Source organism: Paralichthys olivaceus, chromosome 14 (assembly GCF_024713975.1).
Source record: "Paralichthys olivaceus isolate ysfri-2021 chromosome 14, ASM2471397v2, whole genome shotgun sequence".
Taxonomy (NCBI): domain Eukaryota; kingdom Metazoa; phylum Chordata; class Actinopteri; order Pleuronectiformes; family Paralichthyidae; genus Paralichthys; species Paralichthys olivaceus.
Genome location: NC_091106.1, coordinates 4,289,156 through 4,307,896, shown reverse-complemented (window position 1 = coordinate 4,307,896; position 18,741 = coordinate 4,289,156). Strand labels below are relative to the sequence as shown.

Sequence of the window (18,741 nt, the reverse complement as noted above, 5' to 3'; positions counted from 1 at the left end):
AGAGTACAGTCGGGATTCTTCTTCTAACAAAACTGGAAGACGACCATTTCTTTTGTAGCGTCCCTCGAGGGCCACACTACATTATTGAACACATACATCACAGTTTTCAACTTGAGCAAAAGTAAGAACTTACTTTTAAATCTAAGCACTTGTTGAGTGTATCCTATCCCCATAATGCGACAACGTAATATATCATTCTGGCTGAGTCTTGGTGGTGGCCTCTTCTGAATCTCTTTTAGTTTTTTAAACACGCAGCCCACCATCTCAAGTATTAGGTAGGTTTCTGCTGCATTTATTTTGCAGTGGTGGCCCGTCCATCCTTCAGGATTAGGGTAGACACACATTATATATGTCCAGTATCCTTGTACCATGCTGCATGACCTCCCTCATCACTCCCCCGCTGATCTGGACTCAGAGTTATTAGGATCTGAACAGTACTGAATTTACTTTATTTAACACATTGAAAAAAAGTTCTGTTCAACTGCTCCACACAAAAGGAGACGTGACGCACACAGGGATTGAAGTGACCAGAACAATCTGGATCATGATCCAACACCATCGATTCATAATTAAATGAATGTGATCTGCAAGAGTGACAGATGAGCGGACACACACACACACACACACACACACACACACACACACATATATATATGAATTAATCAGGTTATTATGAAGATCAGTGATTAGAAAAGAGCAGAGGAGCAGATCTTCTTGTTGACCATCAGAACCACCTGAATACTGTCTGTGCTTTCATTCTGTCGTTTTCTCTGTCGTGTGTGTGTGTGTGTGTGTGTGTGTGTGTGTGTGTGTGCCTCCAGTTTGGCCTTTTTTTCTGCATTGTTGCCCAACAACAGATGGTGTCACCATGTGCTTCCTGTCGTCTCATCTTCCATTTCCTCCACAGCATGTCGTGTAGCGCGCCGCTGAGTCGTTAAAAAGATAGTTCCCGATATTCTGCTCTTTCATCCCCATGGGGAGAACATGGAGGTTGAGACACTGCAGGAGTCTGGTAATCACCAGCGCTCACTTATTTTCACAACAGTGTCTGTAACACAGCAGAGTGATCCACAGCAGCACCTCTTGTTCTCAGGTTCTTAACAAGGTTTTTCTTTTTTCTCCTCTTGGCTTTCTGCAGGTATCAATACTGACGATGACAGCTGAAGGTTGAGGATCATAAATCTAATCTGAGCATAGTCCGTCTTCTCTGGGTCTTTGAACTGATTGTCTTCAGTGGCCCTGTACTCAAGTCCCTGGAGAAGCCATCCAGAGGATCTGAGAGGAGCAGAAATGTTGATATTATTAAACATCATGTCATTTTTTATTTCAATATATCTTTCATGAACCTAACTTTCTTTAATAGTAGTTATTTTTCTATTACTGAATGAAATCTGAATGTTTAACACATTTTAATTAACTTTTAACATCCTATGTTTTGTCAATCACCCATTAAACACTTTGAATTGCATTTGTTTTGCTCAAGAAATGCTATTCAAATAAAGTTTGATTGATTGATTGATGTGTCTCTTGGAACATGGTAACCTGAACATTAATGTAATGTAAGTAATTTATTAACTCTTGATTGATCAGTTACAATCAACAACAACTGCAGACTTTTCCTTATTCACCTTTATTGACAAGCAATTAGCCTTTGTAATATAAATTGTCAATTGACGGCTTATTGACAAGAAGAATTTAAAACTTCATTAGTCGCAGAAAAGAGAAACTTGTTTTCACAGTATGACAGCTCAAAAAGTTTGTGTTGTTGGTAACACTATAGCTGCAGCTTGTAAGGCTCAGTATATCTGGTTTCCCACTTTAAATGGGAATCAATGATGGTTGAAGGGTCCGTGCTTAATCTGTGTGTAATCATTTTCATGCTGTTGTGTATGAAAACCACTGACTTTGCAGGCTTTTCGACAGTTGTCACTCCGTCTTGATGACGTGCTGAAACTATCATTTGTATTAGTTTCTGAGACTTTCCCTATTTTCGGTCTTGTGGTAGAAACTAGAGCTGAAGCTGAAAGTTCACTTCTGCTTTCTAAGCTGCACAAAACAGGAACATGTTGAACTGCAACACTGCTCATTATCATCACTTTGTATATTCACACACACACACACACACACACACACACATCTTAGGAGATATGAGTGTGCAAGACTATAGCTCCATCTTGTGGTAACTGCATGCACATAATTCTATCGTGTTAAAAAATACAAGAATACAACTGTTATTAATGATGTTTAAAATATTGCCACCCCAAAAACAATAATTACAATCACTTACAGATATGAAGAAAAGTACATAATATAAATGTATGCCACTGATTTTAATGTATAGCTATTTTATAAATCTCTATACTGCAGAAAACATAATTTAAAGAAGGGGGACACATTTTGGAAAAGATGTGTTAAAACTGTTCTTGGCCATAATGAATTAATTGTCTCTTTATTTATGCAATAAATGAAAAATTAACGACGGAGACAAAACAGTACTGTAATGATGCAAAACATTAAATACTAGGAAACTTATTCATGCAGAGAATAATGTAAATGCACTGAAACATGTGATGTGGCTCCACAGACTACTCCCTTCAGTTCCCTTGATGGGGTTCAGCTCTGTTAGAAAACATCACTATAATCCAGTGGCAGCCATGAAGCATTCAAGGGCAGAAGTCACTTGAATTTCAGGCTTCAGGTTACAGTGTTTCCAGTTTTCATGGTCTACTGGGACACTGAGGAACACACTTCAGTCCCTTTTAAACAGCCACACCTGCTCTGCTTATGTATTTATTATAGATTGTATATTTTTAGCCTTAGAAAAGCAGACTTGTAAGAAAGCACTCAACACCCACTGTTTCTGCTTCCTCTGTACGTCTTTCCTCCTATTGCCACTTAATCATGGAAGCCTCTCACACACAATACTTCTTCAGCTTTCTGAAGAAAACAGATGTAGAAACGTCTTTTCCCCTTTTAACCAATAATGACATGGATCTTTACAAGTCTGGTCTCACACCAAGACTTTGATTAATATTACACTAATGGGTTAAAATGAATCACTTTCATCCCATTTCCTCCTTTCTTTACCCTGCTGCACACTCTGAACTGTGTGTGTGTGTGTGTGTGTGTGTGTGTGTGTGTGTGTGTGTGTGTGTGTGTGTGTGTGTGTGTGTGTGTCCCAGCCCCAGTGGGACAGCCATGACTGAGGTCGTTGGGTCAGGGATTCCGGCCAATCAGAGACGTGCCGCTCCCTGTTTCCTGTCCAGAATGGCAAGCATTCCCCAGCAACCAAAGCAAGATGAATTACACAAATCCTTTATTAGAAACTCAAATAACTCTTTATTCAAACAGGCTGCACAGAAAAGTTACACGAGGTTAAATGCCACACAGCGGACGTCCTCTTTAATGCTAAAGAAGAATTCAAAGCAAAAGCGTGTGATACTGAGAGCACACATCAGCCTGTGGCAATGTGATGTAAGTTATATTCTGCACTGGAAAGTGAATAAAATTAAATATATTTATATTTTTATATTTTAACTTTCCTGCTGCTTGACGAGCTCCTAAGCCAGATGGAGCAAACAGTCCCACTCCCGGCCACCAGGGGACACACGCCGAGAGTGTAGGATGTTTACACTATCTAGAACTCAGAGGTCACAGGGCAACTTGATACCGTTTAATGTATTTTCATCTGTATTTAATCAGGCAGTCACACTGAGAACAAGACTTCTACTCTAAGAGAGGCCTGAGAACAAGACACCATCGCGATCAGCAACAAACAATTTAACACGAGCAAATAAAAAAACAACACAATAACAATAAATGAATGAAAACAGTCAAACGATTGATAAAAAAACATCACATAGGAAAGATTTCAAATATCAGAGGAGCACACAAGACTGTAGTTTGTAAAACATTCCATTCAGAAGGTGTAACTGAATCCAGTTCTGCCAATATCGGGGCGTACATGAGGAGTGTCTGATGTTCAGTTGTAACTGGGTCTTGTGCTGTTTGTTCTGGTTTTATATGAGAGAAGAGAGCTTTGGTCATTTGGAAGTTTTGACAACAGAGCTTTGTAGATGAATAACGTGAGATGATTGTCTCTTCTCATTAGAGTGATAAAGAGAACAAGGATGTGTGCGGACTCTGTTGTTTGTGATGAAGCGTAATTCACACTGGGTTTAACTGCTGGAGATATGATGGGGCTGTGAGACACGTATAGAAAATCTCCAAAGTCAAGGACTGACATGAAGTCTGGACAACAGTTTTCCAGAATTGATGGAGACAGACAACTTTTAATCCTGTCAAGGAAACTGACTTTGATTTTTAATTTCTGATTAAGTTGTTCAATATGTGTTTTGAATGGAAGTGCCCTAACGAGACCTACGCATTTTCATTTGTGAGTGAATTATCCCTTTAAGCTTGTTACGGCTGGACTTTTCCTTTTTAAATGAATAGTCTTTGGGTTTAGTTTCATGTAAACACTGCAGCACAAACAAATAACACAGCCGTGTCGTCTAGAAGCTGCCGGGCGGGACTGGATCTTTCCACATGGAGGAGCTTTGTGTGAACTGAACTCTTTCCTGGGTTTACCAGCACCAAGGATGGAACGCTGAGACTGTTTTAACAGAAACTGTAAGGAGCCCAGCGTGTTTTCATTCATGGATATGATGAATGTGGGGGTGGTGGTGGGAGGGGGTAATATTAGAATGCTTCCTTCCTTCCTTCCCCGTCTGTGGCCCTGTTGCACGTTACACCCACTTCCCCTCGACTCCGACTGACTGATGAAGGGAGAGGAAAAAATATCGAGACCAAACTATCTCCCTTTCCATTTCTTCATCTACCATCACCTTTTTCCCCTCGTTCTTTACCCTTCTTCTTGTTCCTCTTTCCATTCATCAGCCCCCCTCCATTCCTTCACCCCCCTGGTCCTCAGTCTCTCAGGGGCGGATGAGGCCCCTCCCATCCACTGGGAACTGAATAGAGACAGCTATCACTGGCAGCCATTTCTCCTTGGACTCACTCTCCTTTCCCTCGCTCCATCCCTTCACTATTTTGCCGTGTATTTATGTTTAGTAGGAACTGAGACATTGTCTGTGATAAGAAACAGTTCCAGCAAGTGTTGTGAAAGTTAATTCAGGCAGCAGTTACTGAGATGCTAATTGGGGCAATGAGAGTCACTTGGTCTCTGGTTGAAAACAATCTCCTTTCCTAACCACTATTCCTTGACACCCTCACTTAGTCAAGGAAAGATATGAAGGAGAGGCCGTAAGGAGCTAGTAAAGAGAAAACAGTGCAGAGAAAATGTGACTCCACATTTGCAGTTTCATTTATAACATCTTTACATTCATAATTATAACTCTTATTGTTTTTATTTCACCAACTAGTCAGAGCTGAAACCTGATGCTGTTCCTGGTCTCTTTCTCTTCCCCCCTCTCCTATCTCCCTCTCTCTTCTTCCCCCTCTTTTCCACCCATCTCTACTCCTCCCAATCTTTCGAGGCAGATGACCACATTGTCTTGACCTTCTATGTAAAGTGCCTTGAGATAATGTATATTTCGATGTGGCGCTATACAAATAAGATTGAATTGAATAAAAAAAACTAAACGTGGACTTTCAGAGTAAAACTAGTGTGTAATATGTAAATGTAAGCATAAGATGGTATTAGTTTGCAGTACTGAAAAGATGTTGGTGGATACAAAGTTATCACAAATGATCTAAGTGATCACTAGAGCAACAAAAATGTAACTTTCCTCGTCCTGTTATTTCACTTACAGTTGTGTGTCAGTAGACTTCACACACATGTAGTGATGGTACTAGCAGTTGGCTGCTGCAAACATCCGACTGAAAGCCCCAGAACATAACACCAGCTTCCAGTCAAGGATGTTTACAGTAGCCCTGACTGCCAACCGGCCTGGAGAGGATACACTACCTGTGAACTTGCTCAAATGCACACCCACACAAATATGCAGAAATGTCCCTTTCAACATTTTTAATAAAACAAGTGAAAATGCCCTGAGTTATAAATCCACCTGTTCTAGTTTAACGAGTGAAAGAGTGACCTCTCGTGAATTTCTTTTACCTGTGTTAAGTGGAAAAACTATGATCTGGCGGTTATATACAGTGCATCATGTAAAGTTAACATGGAAATTACTTGGGAGTGCACATATGCATCCACTGCTATAATCCATAGAGTGCATATAAAGCTGGACCACCTGTCTTTACTTGTTTCCACAGAAATGAAACCAAAATATCCCAGATATGAACACTGCCATCTTGCATCAGGAGCCAGAGTCTGCACAGTAGCAATCAGGGGATGGAGCCACAGCAGCAAAGTCCTGCAGATAGAAAATGAGCTCATGAAAAAATAAGAATTCCCAGAAAATGACAGAAACCATATTTAAGAAAAATCATTTTAAGTGTAATTAGAATTTTTAGTTTGGGAGCAGTCATGTCGTCTATCTTTACACACCGTTTATATGGTTTAATCAGACACATCGCATTTCAACATCTACATGAGAAGGCAAACAAAAAAAAAAACACTAGTGGAAAAATTTTGCCTCTGTCTTGTTGCCAACACTGGTGACTTTCCTCTGCAGCTCTGCAGGCTGACTGTGTCCCTTCCACTCCTTCTGTCGTCTGTTCTTATTCTCAAACTTGCACACACACCCCTCCTTCTTTGAGAGGAATAATCCATCATCACATAAAAGTACAGGAGGAATGTAAAACTACACTGGTGCTTTACAAATCAATGTAAGACCCTTTATCTCTCTGAAACATAACAAACATAACACAATATGTATTTTTTCTCCTGTCTATCTATCCCTTACAGTTTCTATAATTTATTAGCTAACATCTTAGATGACTGTGACACTTGCAGCAAATTACTTCTGTAAATTAAATGAACTTTTGGACAGTGCGTGTGTGTGTTTGTGTGCACTTCTCTTTCGTTCAGTCACGCAACTCACGTTCAAATGTTATTACAGCAGTAGAACAGGTTTGTGTTTGGCGTCTAGGCTCCAACTTAGTCACTCCCCCCAATATGATTACATAGATATGATAGGAGTGATGCGCAAATACTTGTAAACCCCCATCGGAGCCTACAGGTGGATGCTGAGGTGGTGGAGGGGCTGAAGCAACTGACAGCAGTACTGCGAGGCAAGCAAAGGGAGTGATGGGAAATTTTGTCTTCTTAAATAGACGGCCTAATAAGGTGGGTGTGTATTATAGATGATGGTGGAGAGTGAGGTATGTCACGTGATTGGAGCAGCTGCCTGAACTAGCTCGCAGGCGTTGCTCCATTTATGAGGGTCAATTCTGTTTCAATACCATCATCTTGAGGACTTTTTGACTTTGTGAGGAGTAAATTAAATGAAGTTTTGTATTGTAAACTTCCATGGAACCGTTTCAGTTTCGTTTTTATCTGATTTGACAGGTTTAGGGTTTGGTGTTGGCTTTCTTAAATAATTCTTACAGCAAATCTGGACACTAAGTATCTGTATGTTTCTTTTTCTCTACACGCAAGAGAAAACCTCACTAGTTTGGCTTTTTTTCAAGGCGAGGAATCTGAAATAAAACCCACATACATATACTTAAAAGGAAAGATACTATTTCTGCTTGAACTTTCGAGGGAAGTGACATATTACAGCAAAACCATCTGATGCATCTCACCACAAACAAAGCACTGTTCACTGTTGTTCTTTGTGTTTTACAGTTAAGACTTATAGCTGGGCAGTGACCAGCATAGTTAATAGTTTCCACTATGTTTCCTTTCACGGCCTTGTTGTGCAGCAAGCATTCTAACAACATGTGACATTCCACCACCTTAACTCCCAACACACACACACACACAAACACACATATTTACCATGTAAACACAACTCAGCATTTCTGTTTAGCCACCATACACACTCCCACAGCTCAGCATACACACACACACACACACACAGATCTAATTACTTCTTCACACGCAAATAGATGTGAAGGACTCCCATAATGCCCTCTCTGACCCTGCCCCGCAACCCAAATGCTCACTTCCTGTTTCTACCATTTGTCTCTCCATTTCCCATTCACTTTTTTTTTTTCACACACACACACACACACACACACACACACACACACACACACACACACACACACACACACACACACACACACACACACACACACACACACACACACACACACACACACACACACACACAATTGTGGCCATCTCCTTCATATAGATGCATTTAAATGTCTGACGGATGTGCACCTTAAATTGTGGATCTATATGTGTTCACAGCTCTGAGAAAGAGAGTGACTTATTAAGACAGCAAATTGTATGTGTTGGGAGTTTGCAGGTCTTTGTAGGCATTAGAGTGAATGTGCCTTTGTGTGTGAGACAGCGTGTGTGTGTGTGTGTGTGTGTGTGTGTAAGATTGAGTTGGGGGAGCGAGCGAGCATGTAATCACATGTGTGTCCTGTGCTTTGATAAAGACCGGAATGCCATTTCTCCTCCTTCCCTCCCCCCCACTGACAAACAACCGAAGTAATGAAAAAAAAAAAAACACCTTCTTTATCCAACATATTCTAAAACCAAACTTGACATGAAATAAAGTCGCTGATGTCCGTCACTGCACGGGGTCAGATGTGACTGTCTTTCTGCTGACTGTCCCTGTCGAAGGCTGGTGAGGAGGGTGAGGGCATGTCGTCACTGAGCAGGTCCATTCAAAACACCCAGGGTACAATATAACATCCCTACATTGGCATTACATGTGGACTGAGCATGACTTTTGATCGCAGGTCGGAAATTTTCAGAACTAAGCATATTGTTACATGCTTGTAGTTCGATGTCTTCTTACAAACCGAAGGACATAGCAATGAAAGGTTGTGTTTGTGTCATGCCATTGATAATGAGGCAATAGCATGTCTAGTCCAATAATCTGAGTCCACAGATGAAGTTAAGTTCATCTGTGAAAACAAAAGTCTATAACTTTAGACTACAGCTACAGCTATGCTAGAAGCTCTGTGTGACTGTAATTGAGCTCAGTGCTTCTTTGAGGTAAACGCTTACATGAATGTGCTAACTGGTAGGCGGTCCAATTGTTTCCAGACTTTGTGCTAAGCTATGTAGCAGCTGGCATCAGCCTTAAATTTAACTGTTAGACATGAAAACATCTTCTCAAATACATCTGATCATAAAAATGTCCAATTATTTCTGCTCTTATTGTCGTGCCGAAACTGAATAAACCCCAGACTCCCCTTTTATTTATTTTTAGAAATTGAAAAAGAAATATTTGGGAGCTTTGGGAATCCACTGCTGACCAATTGTACAAACAACATTAACAAAAAACACAATGAAAGATAAACAAGAACAAATCTCAAAATATGGACTTTGCATTTTGTGATGGGATTCGACTGAATCTTATCAAATCTGAATCCAGTTACAAATCTTAACCTTATCAACTTCCTTCTGAATGTTTTGAGAGAGTCTGTTATGGGGAATGAGGAGTTTAAAAATGATGTACCATTTTCAGCAAAGTAGCAAAACAAACTTGCTATTTTGGAATCTAGATCCTTCTAATCATGTTTAATAAGTTATTTTAATTGTGATTGAGCGACTGACACTAACAGAAACATTGGTAATATTTTGGGTGATCTACTGCTGCTCGAGAAGTAAAAATAACACAGTTAAAATAATATTAATTCTACTTTATCTTTCAGTAAATATCAATTCAATAAATTACTGATGCTTTGCCTGCACTTTGCAATGGTGAAGCGTACATTGTGATTCCTGAGAGCCCTTGACTCTTGGTCCCATACTGTGAGAATGCTCTTAACTCCAGGCAGTCTTTCGTACATAAGCCTAATGGATGGTTTGACAATGCAGAGCGAAGATAAAGCTTCAGGAATTTTAATTATCCAACATACGTGTTATTTAGTTCCAATTACATGACCGTGTTTGTGCTTTACAGTGATTCTCCTCCACAGTCCATGTCTGCACTCTTTTTGGAGAATAGCAAGATGCTAATGTACAAGTATGCATGTCTGTGGACATGTGTATGTTTGCGTGTCTCCAGCTCTCCCTTTCTTTCTCTCTCTCTCGCTCTCTTACTCAGGTCACTTGGGGAACAAAGCAAACTTTATCAGAACATTGCAATCCTGCATTCCCCAGATTCTTAGCACTTGGCAACCGGCTGACACACAGAGCGAAGAGGGAGAGAGAGAGAGAGAGAGAGAGAGAGAGAGAGAGAGAGGGACTGTTTGTGTGTGAGAGAGAGAGGGAAAGACAAGAAGGAGGAGGACAGAAGAAATGAAAGCAGGTGTACACACCAACTTCTAGTCTTTCCTCAGTGTCTGCCACAGGTTTGAATATAATCTACACTATTGCTATATAGATTGTGGAATGTGTGAGAGAAAAATGAAAGTTCTGTGTTTTAGCTGTAGCAATGCAAGAAAGAAAATGTCCAGTTTGGATTACTGTTTGCAAAAATCAGTAAGTGTCTCTGCTGTACACTGAGAATGCTTAAGCCACACGCGATTCAAAAACCAGGTCATTTAATTTCATCAGTGTAACTACAACTCAGGAAATCTAAGACTAAAGCTGCTTTCAGACATGCACTGAATTCTGGATTATCTCTGGACATTCTTCCGAAGGGCCTGTATATGAGAACACCAATGTCTTTGTGAGAAGCTCCTGGCTTTCTCCAGACTTTCTCCAGCCGGCCCATGAGAGAACACAGCAGGAGATGCTGATGACGTTTATAACAGGCGACAGACACAAAAAATAAAACGAAGAATACAAATATCTTCGAACGAACAAGCGGTGCAGTACAAGTAGAAAACACCACCGAAGATGGCAAGTCAGCTTTTGGTGATAAGGACCAACGTCCGTGTCAATGGGTTGTACACAAAAACACGCTCGAGAAATGTCTGCCGTCTGAACGGAAAATCTCCTGCTGTGTTGTTCATGAGTGAAAATGAAAATGTTTCAGTTTGGCTTTCGTGCAGTGCACCAAGTGGTTCCTATTTTTATAAAATCTAAACTTTTTGACTCCATTGAATAAAGGGATAAACAAAAAGTAGCATCTAACTTTTGAATGAAAAGTATTTTTGGGGTTTGACAAACTGGGACAAAATGACTTGTGTTAGATGTGAGCTTAAAGATGGTTCTTCAGCTAACCTGGCTCTGTGCAGTGTTGAAAAGTTGCTTAAATAGAGTTCTAAAGATCATTGATCAGCATTTTGTGTCTTATTTGTCGAACCCATACATGGCGAGATATGTGCGGCACACATTTTAAGAGGAACAACATCTGATCTGTCCACCCGAGATCTTCAGCTGACGCATCGTTCACTGTGAAAGAGTAGCAGCACCCAACTTCCCCCAGAGCTACAACATGAAGACTTTACATTTCTGTTTGAATCTGGATTAAACAAGAGAAGCGTGTTCATTTCAGAACTTTACAGGCTGGGGAGTTGTCTTTATCTGCCTACTGATAAACTGGACTAATGCACAGATGTCAATCTTCTTATCGCAACTCTTGGAAAGATAAACGCCAAATTCCTCCCAAACAATTCACTTGAAATCTAAAACTCTACTATTCCAACAGTTCTCCTCTTTTAAGTGAGTGAACCAAAGTAGAGAAACCTGCAGACTAAAACACAAAAGAACACAAGCACTGCAAATGTCTCTTGTGTAAGGTCGAGAATGATCTGTGTACAGTAAATACACCAAGGTGACTGTGAATTCAATGCTGATATAGTGATGTTTAAAGCTGCTACAGAGGGAACCTTTAAAGTATGTTCAGTGCTGTGTCTTGTGTGTTCTTTCATCCACTCAAGAGCCACCTCAGTTCCATCACCAATACACCAGCACAATGAGAGAGCTGCGGTGTGCCATGTTAAAGGCCATGAAGAAAGGTACATGACACGAGGGACCCGGGCACTTCAGATGACCTCTGAGCTGTGTCTGGTGCCAATGTGCCTCTCTGAAGCGTTTCACCACCTGAGAGCTTTAAGTAGAATGTGTTGGCCACAGTTTATTGACTCACAGTCTTAACTGTTTCAATCTCCATGCTCTTTCTTTCTGTAGATTTTCTGATAATGGAGCTTCACTTTTTACTTTGGCAAGTCTCTCTGTCTCGCCCTCCTCATTGCTAATGATCCATTTCTTGTAGCTGCCTAATCCAAACCAATGTGAACTGTAAACTTCACTTTCATGGCACCTAAAAGTATTTTTTTCCTCAGAGAAGAGTTCAGGACTCTTGATACTCACAAAACCAAACGTTTCATACTTTCAAAAATGCACTATTCCTATCAGCAGATGCTCATCTGACGTATCCTTATGGGCTTTTTAGACGAAACAGTCCCAGGAACTAAACGATGTAAATCATTAAGTAAAAGCCTCTTTAGTGCATTGGGCCAGGAACTATTAAATGACAACAGATAAAAAGCAAAGCTGCAGAGTCAAGACAATCTGCGGCATCTTCTTTCAAGCAAGCAAAGCGAGCAACTGCTCCCTGCAGCCCCAGTGGCATCCGATCCATGTGTGGCAATATGAACTGAAATAATGATACCTGTATGATTACCTTAACTTGAAATTAAAAATCTAGATTTAATGATTATTTCTTTACTACTTCTTCAGATTATATTGTCATGCAGGTTTTTCCTACATATCTTTTTTTGGGGGGAAATACAGGCCTACATCTTATTTCTGCTCTGTCGCCCCTAACAGATTAATCTGTCCTTCTGGTTTATCAAATAGAAAGCAACAACTAGTGTCTGCTTACAGTCTGAAGAAATAAGTTATTTGCAGATGAAGTCCTAGAATCAAAAAGTCCTAGTTTTAGGTTTCAGCCTCATACTTTTTTATTTGTTTTCAGTTTGTATTAGACTGAGACTTTACTCTCATCTTTGTCAAATACAATTTTTAATATTTTAGTTCATTTTAAGGCAAGGAAGGAAATATATATTTTTTTTTAATCACAACTTTAGCAACAAATAAGATTTCATCCAACATAATTTTGGCCTCAAAAAAATAAAAGAGGAAATGTTCTAATTTGAATATAAAGAAAACACAAAATAACAGGTTGTATGATTCGGAATGCAGTTTTGCAGAGATATCATCTGTAATTCATTTAGATGCAGACATGAAAAAGCATTAAATTACTCAATTATTTTGAACATGAATGATGCAACAAATCCAACAATCAGTCATTTATGATCTTGACTTTCTGACATAAACAGTGCAATGAATCTGACCCTCACAATGTTCACTTTTGTCAGACAAATGTTAAGAGCAGGAAAAGAGTTGCAAACATCGCCCCTGCAGCTCCTGCAGCTCCTGCTTCAGTCTTCGGAGTGAGGACTTAAGAAGGACAGAAACCATGGCCTACAGCAAGAGCTAAATCTTGTTGAAATGCTGAGAACTTCCTGAGTTCCTGAAAAGCCTCCTGGGATTCTAGAGAAGTTGGGCCATAGATACGCATGTTTCACCACTGTGAAGTGATTAACTAAATCAAAGTCAGGAAACAACAAGGAATGAATAGATAATGAGCATGAGGACGCACTTTTTATCTGATTGAGGCCACATGTTATCCCATATACAAAGAATTCTTTCAGAGCCCTAGACCAAAAAGGTACAAGAATCCCCAAGCGGATTTACACACTCACACAAACTATATAAGGTTTACACACCATCTGTACATGTCTCTCCACTGAGGTGTAATTAGTGACTCAGTACCTGTGTCACGCTGAACCTTCCCTCCACTAGTTACTGCTCAGTTTATAAGATTTCACATTTACAGGTTTCCGGCAGCTGCTTGGATGTCAGCTTGCACGACTTTCCACATTTAAGCCGGAAAACATCAGCTGAGAAGTCTCACTTCTAAACACAGTCTGCACAAGTGACACATCAGTAAAACTGCTCAGACAATTTAAACATGTCCCAGTTTTCCATTAACAATCACTCCTCCTTGAATCAGCACACAGCGATTAATATATGATTCAGTAATATTTGAATTAAACAAATGTAATCTGTGCCCTTGACTTTATTACGATTACCATTTAGCTTTTAATCTTCATTGACAACACTTGCCAGTGGATATGACCTTTACATTAGTGTGTGTGTGTGTGTGTGTGTGTGTGTGTGTGTGTGTGTGTGTGTGTGTGCGTGTAGCTGGAGTTTTTTCTACAAGTTTCCATTCTTTATCTGATAGCACAAATCCTGCCCTTACTTAAAGGCCCAACCTTCCTTTCTCTCTCTCTCTGACAAGCTGACCTTGTGTATCGCTCTCTGTCAGCAGTTTAACAGACCAGCGGATATTCTGATCAGGGTCCTGAATACTAACAAACCTGGTGGCCCGTGAAACCAGAACTCTTGATTATTAACACTGTTGACTCTTTAAAAGGAACAAAACGTCAGGTTAATGTTCCTTGAAACCCCTGGGTGCAGAGTATCAGGGGCTTGCAGGAAGCTGTTGTGCAATCACCCTGGAAAAGTTGATGATAAACCCCTGGTCTCTCTAAACAAATGTCTGCTTACACTGTCTAAGACTTTTTTGTGTAGGTTTACTTCCAGTACTTAAGCTACGCTATGCTAATCTACGTTTTGAGCACTATAATGCTGCCTTCATGTGGAACTCATGAGCTCAAAGTTACAACATGGGAGGTTGTGTACAAAGTGCGCAACAATATTATGGATGCTACAGACGCTAACAAAATAGCAAGCTGAGAGAAGAGATGAGACCATTAGAAATAGTTTCCTCAGATGGATTATGAAATTACTAAAATAAACTCTATACGACTAAACCTACGTTAGCTTACCATGGGAAAATGAACTTCCATTGCCTAGTGCCATTTCTGAAAATGTCAGCAAATACGACACTATTCTTGAATTCTGAGCTTAAGAAAATTCTAGGGTCAGCCCCTTCTTCTAAATTCAGGAAACCAAATCCCATTTAAAAGCATCATACATCGTCTTCTTTTTTTAACATAAGAAAGCAAATTAGCATATTTTTTTACATTACACTACATTTTAATTTTACTTCTGTTTGAAATCAGAAAATTTCAAAAGAAATAATCTTTCAAAGTCACAATTCCAACTTGAATATGTGGAAGCTCTGCTCTGTTCCTCATTGACACAACCAAATATGTTCCATATCACTTAAATCTATCCGGAGGCTTTCAGATTAATTGTGTATATCATGAAGAGATGATCAATCAAGTTCTTGAATGGAAAATAAAATAGTAAGTGCGTAGGAGACAATGTTCAGTATGTTAAAGGATTATTACAAATTCATCTGAACTGATGAGAAAGAAAATGTCTAAGTGGGACAGGATGAGGCAGCTAACTGGCTTTCGTCCTTTAAATTCAACGTCCTTGTAGGTGCACTTTTTTGGTGTCCTGACTGAGCTCTGGCTTGGCTCCCCATTATCTCTACTGCTTTTACTGCTCCTTTTCTTACAGTGTTTATTCATTACATTTTTATAGAATGAACAACTTGTTTAAAATAGAATTGTCTTTGCCTCCTTCCTTTCCCCACCCCCTCCCACTCCTGTCATGAGTTTGACTCCGGACCCCTGCCCTATAATGTACTGTGGGATGGGCTGAGAATTCAGGAAGTGGCCGCTGCTGTCTCCATAGCAACCCTGAGGTCAGCCCCGCTAGGCCGGAGACCCCTCCTCAAACACAAAGAGCCCAGAGGCCTGGATCAACACAAACAGCCCGGCGTACACACGCAACACACACACATACACAAAGTCAGGCGAGCTCACAAGGACACAGGCACAAGGACAAACCACATTCAACTTGCTTAAGCTCTTCCTGTGTAATCTCTATGACAACAACATACATAAAGTAGACAACATGAAAAATACTGTAAATCACTGGTGAAGACGCAGCATTGGACGACAGTGATGTCTGCTGTACAGTGAAGACGAAGGACTACATCAAGTTTATAGAAGAGATTTTACTTAAGAGCTTTGTTCTGCACTGTTGTGATAACACATACACACTTTTCTCTCTGTGAAAGCTTTTCCTCATTCTGCCTGGGAACCAAAGCAACCATCATCCCCAGGGAGGAAAGAGAGGGATGAACACACAGGGTTCACGATTACATACAATCCACTACAGATTACTGATTGCCTACTGAAAATGTACTTTTACAAATCAGCTACCCAGTCTGGATCCATCTAGTAAAAGAGGTTGAAGTCTGACCTCTGGTTGGCGATTAACATTAGGCAACATCAACCAATGTGAAGTAAAATCCATTATACTTTTCTTTTAAGGCTTCTCAACCTTTTGACTATTCTGTCCATTGTTTTAAATCTACTTGTTTATGTATTATGTATCCTTCACTAGTCTGTAACATTGTATAACCCAATTTAAATGAGTTACCTGTCTCTTCATCACTTTATTCTACTAACTCACTGATTTCTCTAGTTATGTATGACCTGATTTCTTCATAATATTGTTGTAAGGGCCTACTTTAACTTCAAGAACAATGTGAAAGTGTGACAAAATCAGAACTACTCTCTATTATCTCAAGAACAACTCTGTAATCTGATTACTTCAGAGTGGGTAATACAGTTACTGATAATGTTCTGATTTGTATGATTTTTTTCCAAGAAGCTTTCACTTTGCATTCTAAACATGTAGTGTATGATCAAATCACTTTCTTCTTTAGAAGTTCAATTTTGAGCACAGTTAATGAAAGTCAGTCTGAGCTCTGCTGTGGCATGAAGAGCAGTGATTGACACAGATATGTTTGGTTCTCACGCTTAAGATGTTTTGACAAACTGAGAGGGACCTGTCTGCAGAAAAGATGGCTCCTCCGCCCTCCGCGAGCACATGCGCAAAAAGACATCTCCATACTTGACAGGAAGTAATGCGATCGTAACAGCAAAAGTAGGTTGTCTTATTTTTTTTTAAACGTGAAGTGGTACAAATACTCTTGCACGGATTTAAGAGTAACACACTAATTTTTTTTAAAACATAAAACTTTATTGATTAAAAACACAACATTTTAAGTTGAGAACTTTGCATTCAGTTCCCTCTCATTTATACACATTTGTTTAAAATGGTCCAACATAAAGTTGTTCAATTGTTTAAAAAGTCTCCAATTACTTAATGTACTATTGTAATCAAATTATATTGAATATAAAAACTTTACAAACAATTGAATTCAAGCTACAGACAGACAGACAGCTAGATAGATAAGATTTCCTGCCCAGTGAGATATCTGTTGCGCATGCGCTCGCGGAGGACGGAGTTTCCACCATCTTGTCTGCAGCCAGATACTCTTGGACAAACTCTGTACAAAACTCCATTAGTTTAAATCTTTGTGTGAGGTCACTGGAGTTATACACTAGAATGAGCCCGAATATCCCACATTTAACGATTATAACGTCGTGTTTCAAAATTCGGCAGACAGATAATTAAATAAATGGTCAATGAAATGGTCTCACCCTGGCTCCAGCTGCTGAACGGCGTCAGTGGAGAACCTTGGTGGTGTGAACTAAAAACAACACGGATTCCAAAAGTATTTTATTTATCTACAATAATTGGTGTTAAATCTATGCCGATTTTCCAATGGTACGTTTTAATATATAATAAACATCTATATGGCCATGGGTAATTTCCAATGTATGTAAGAGTGATTAAAGCTAAGCTAACTTTAACTGTGTTAGTTTGTTAGGGAACGAGAGACGGAGCGGAACAAGTCGGCAGGTCAGTAAACTCACCACAGCGGCGATGGTTCCTGCTGAACTTTAACACAGAGTCAGAGAGGAGATGCTGCGGTGGGTCGTTCTGTCCTCAGGGAAGAAGCTGCTGGCGTCACACACCTGAAGCCGAGAACAACCGGAGCGGCTTTATTCTCCATGTTCCGGTGAGAGGTGTCAGTCCACCGTGTCTGAGAGCCCGGAGCTTTTTGTACGAGGACCACTGGCCTGAGTCCAGCCCCTTTGACAAGCCCGCTGCACTGCGTACTACAACCACAGCCCGCCTCCGGTTTGACTTTCACAATAAAGAGCAGCATTAGTAAATGTAGCTACAAAATATGTACAGTACACGTACCTCACGATGTATATAAAAACCCAATGTTTCCATACACCTCTAACACATTGACAACGCCCTTTGAATATAAAATGTGCAATACATTTTACCATAAAGGTGATGAAAGCACTAAAAGTACTTCCGGTATCATATCGTCTACTTATGTTTGACTTGACACAATTAAAGCTGCAGCCAAATCTCACCTTGCATGCAGACTGACACACACACACACACACACACACACACACACACACACACACACACACACACACACTCACACACACACACACACACACACACACACACACACACACACACACACACACACAATCCCTGTCAGGACACTCATTGATAACTCTCTTACTCTAACTTCAACCGTCGAAGTTAAATATCTGAAGTTAAAAATAAACCATCTCGTGAACCTGAACCAAACTGGAACCAGGACCCTATCCTCAAAAATCTGTCTCCACCTTTGATGACCTCAACTTCTGCCCTCATAGTTAACTGTGTGATCATGTTAAAGTCCCCTGTAAAAACACACACACACACACACACACACACACACTACACTACACATGAAAGATGGGTGTCCAATGGTGAGGAAAGGATAGCGGGGCCTAATCTCACCTTGCAGCGGCTGCATTGACCTCCACTCTGCTGACTGTTGGGAGGTCAACTGTACTCTGATGTCCTTTTCATTCCGC

General features: G+C 40.1%; 1 long non-coding RNA gene across 1 annotated transcript; it reads right to left on the bottom strand.

Moving 5' to 3' along the window:
- Positions 1–3,314: 3,314 nt before the first annotated feature.
- Positions 3,315–18,741, bottom strand: LOC138413687 (uncharacterized). The gene is made up of 3 exons (XR_011246110.1): positions 18,665–18,741; positions 17,725–17,998; positions 3,315–6,335 (listed from the first exon to the last, which is right to left on the bottom strand). It is a non-coding gene; the product is annotated as an uncharacterized lncRNA (long non-coding RNA).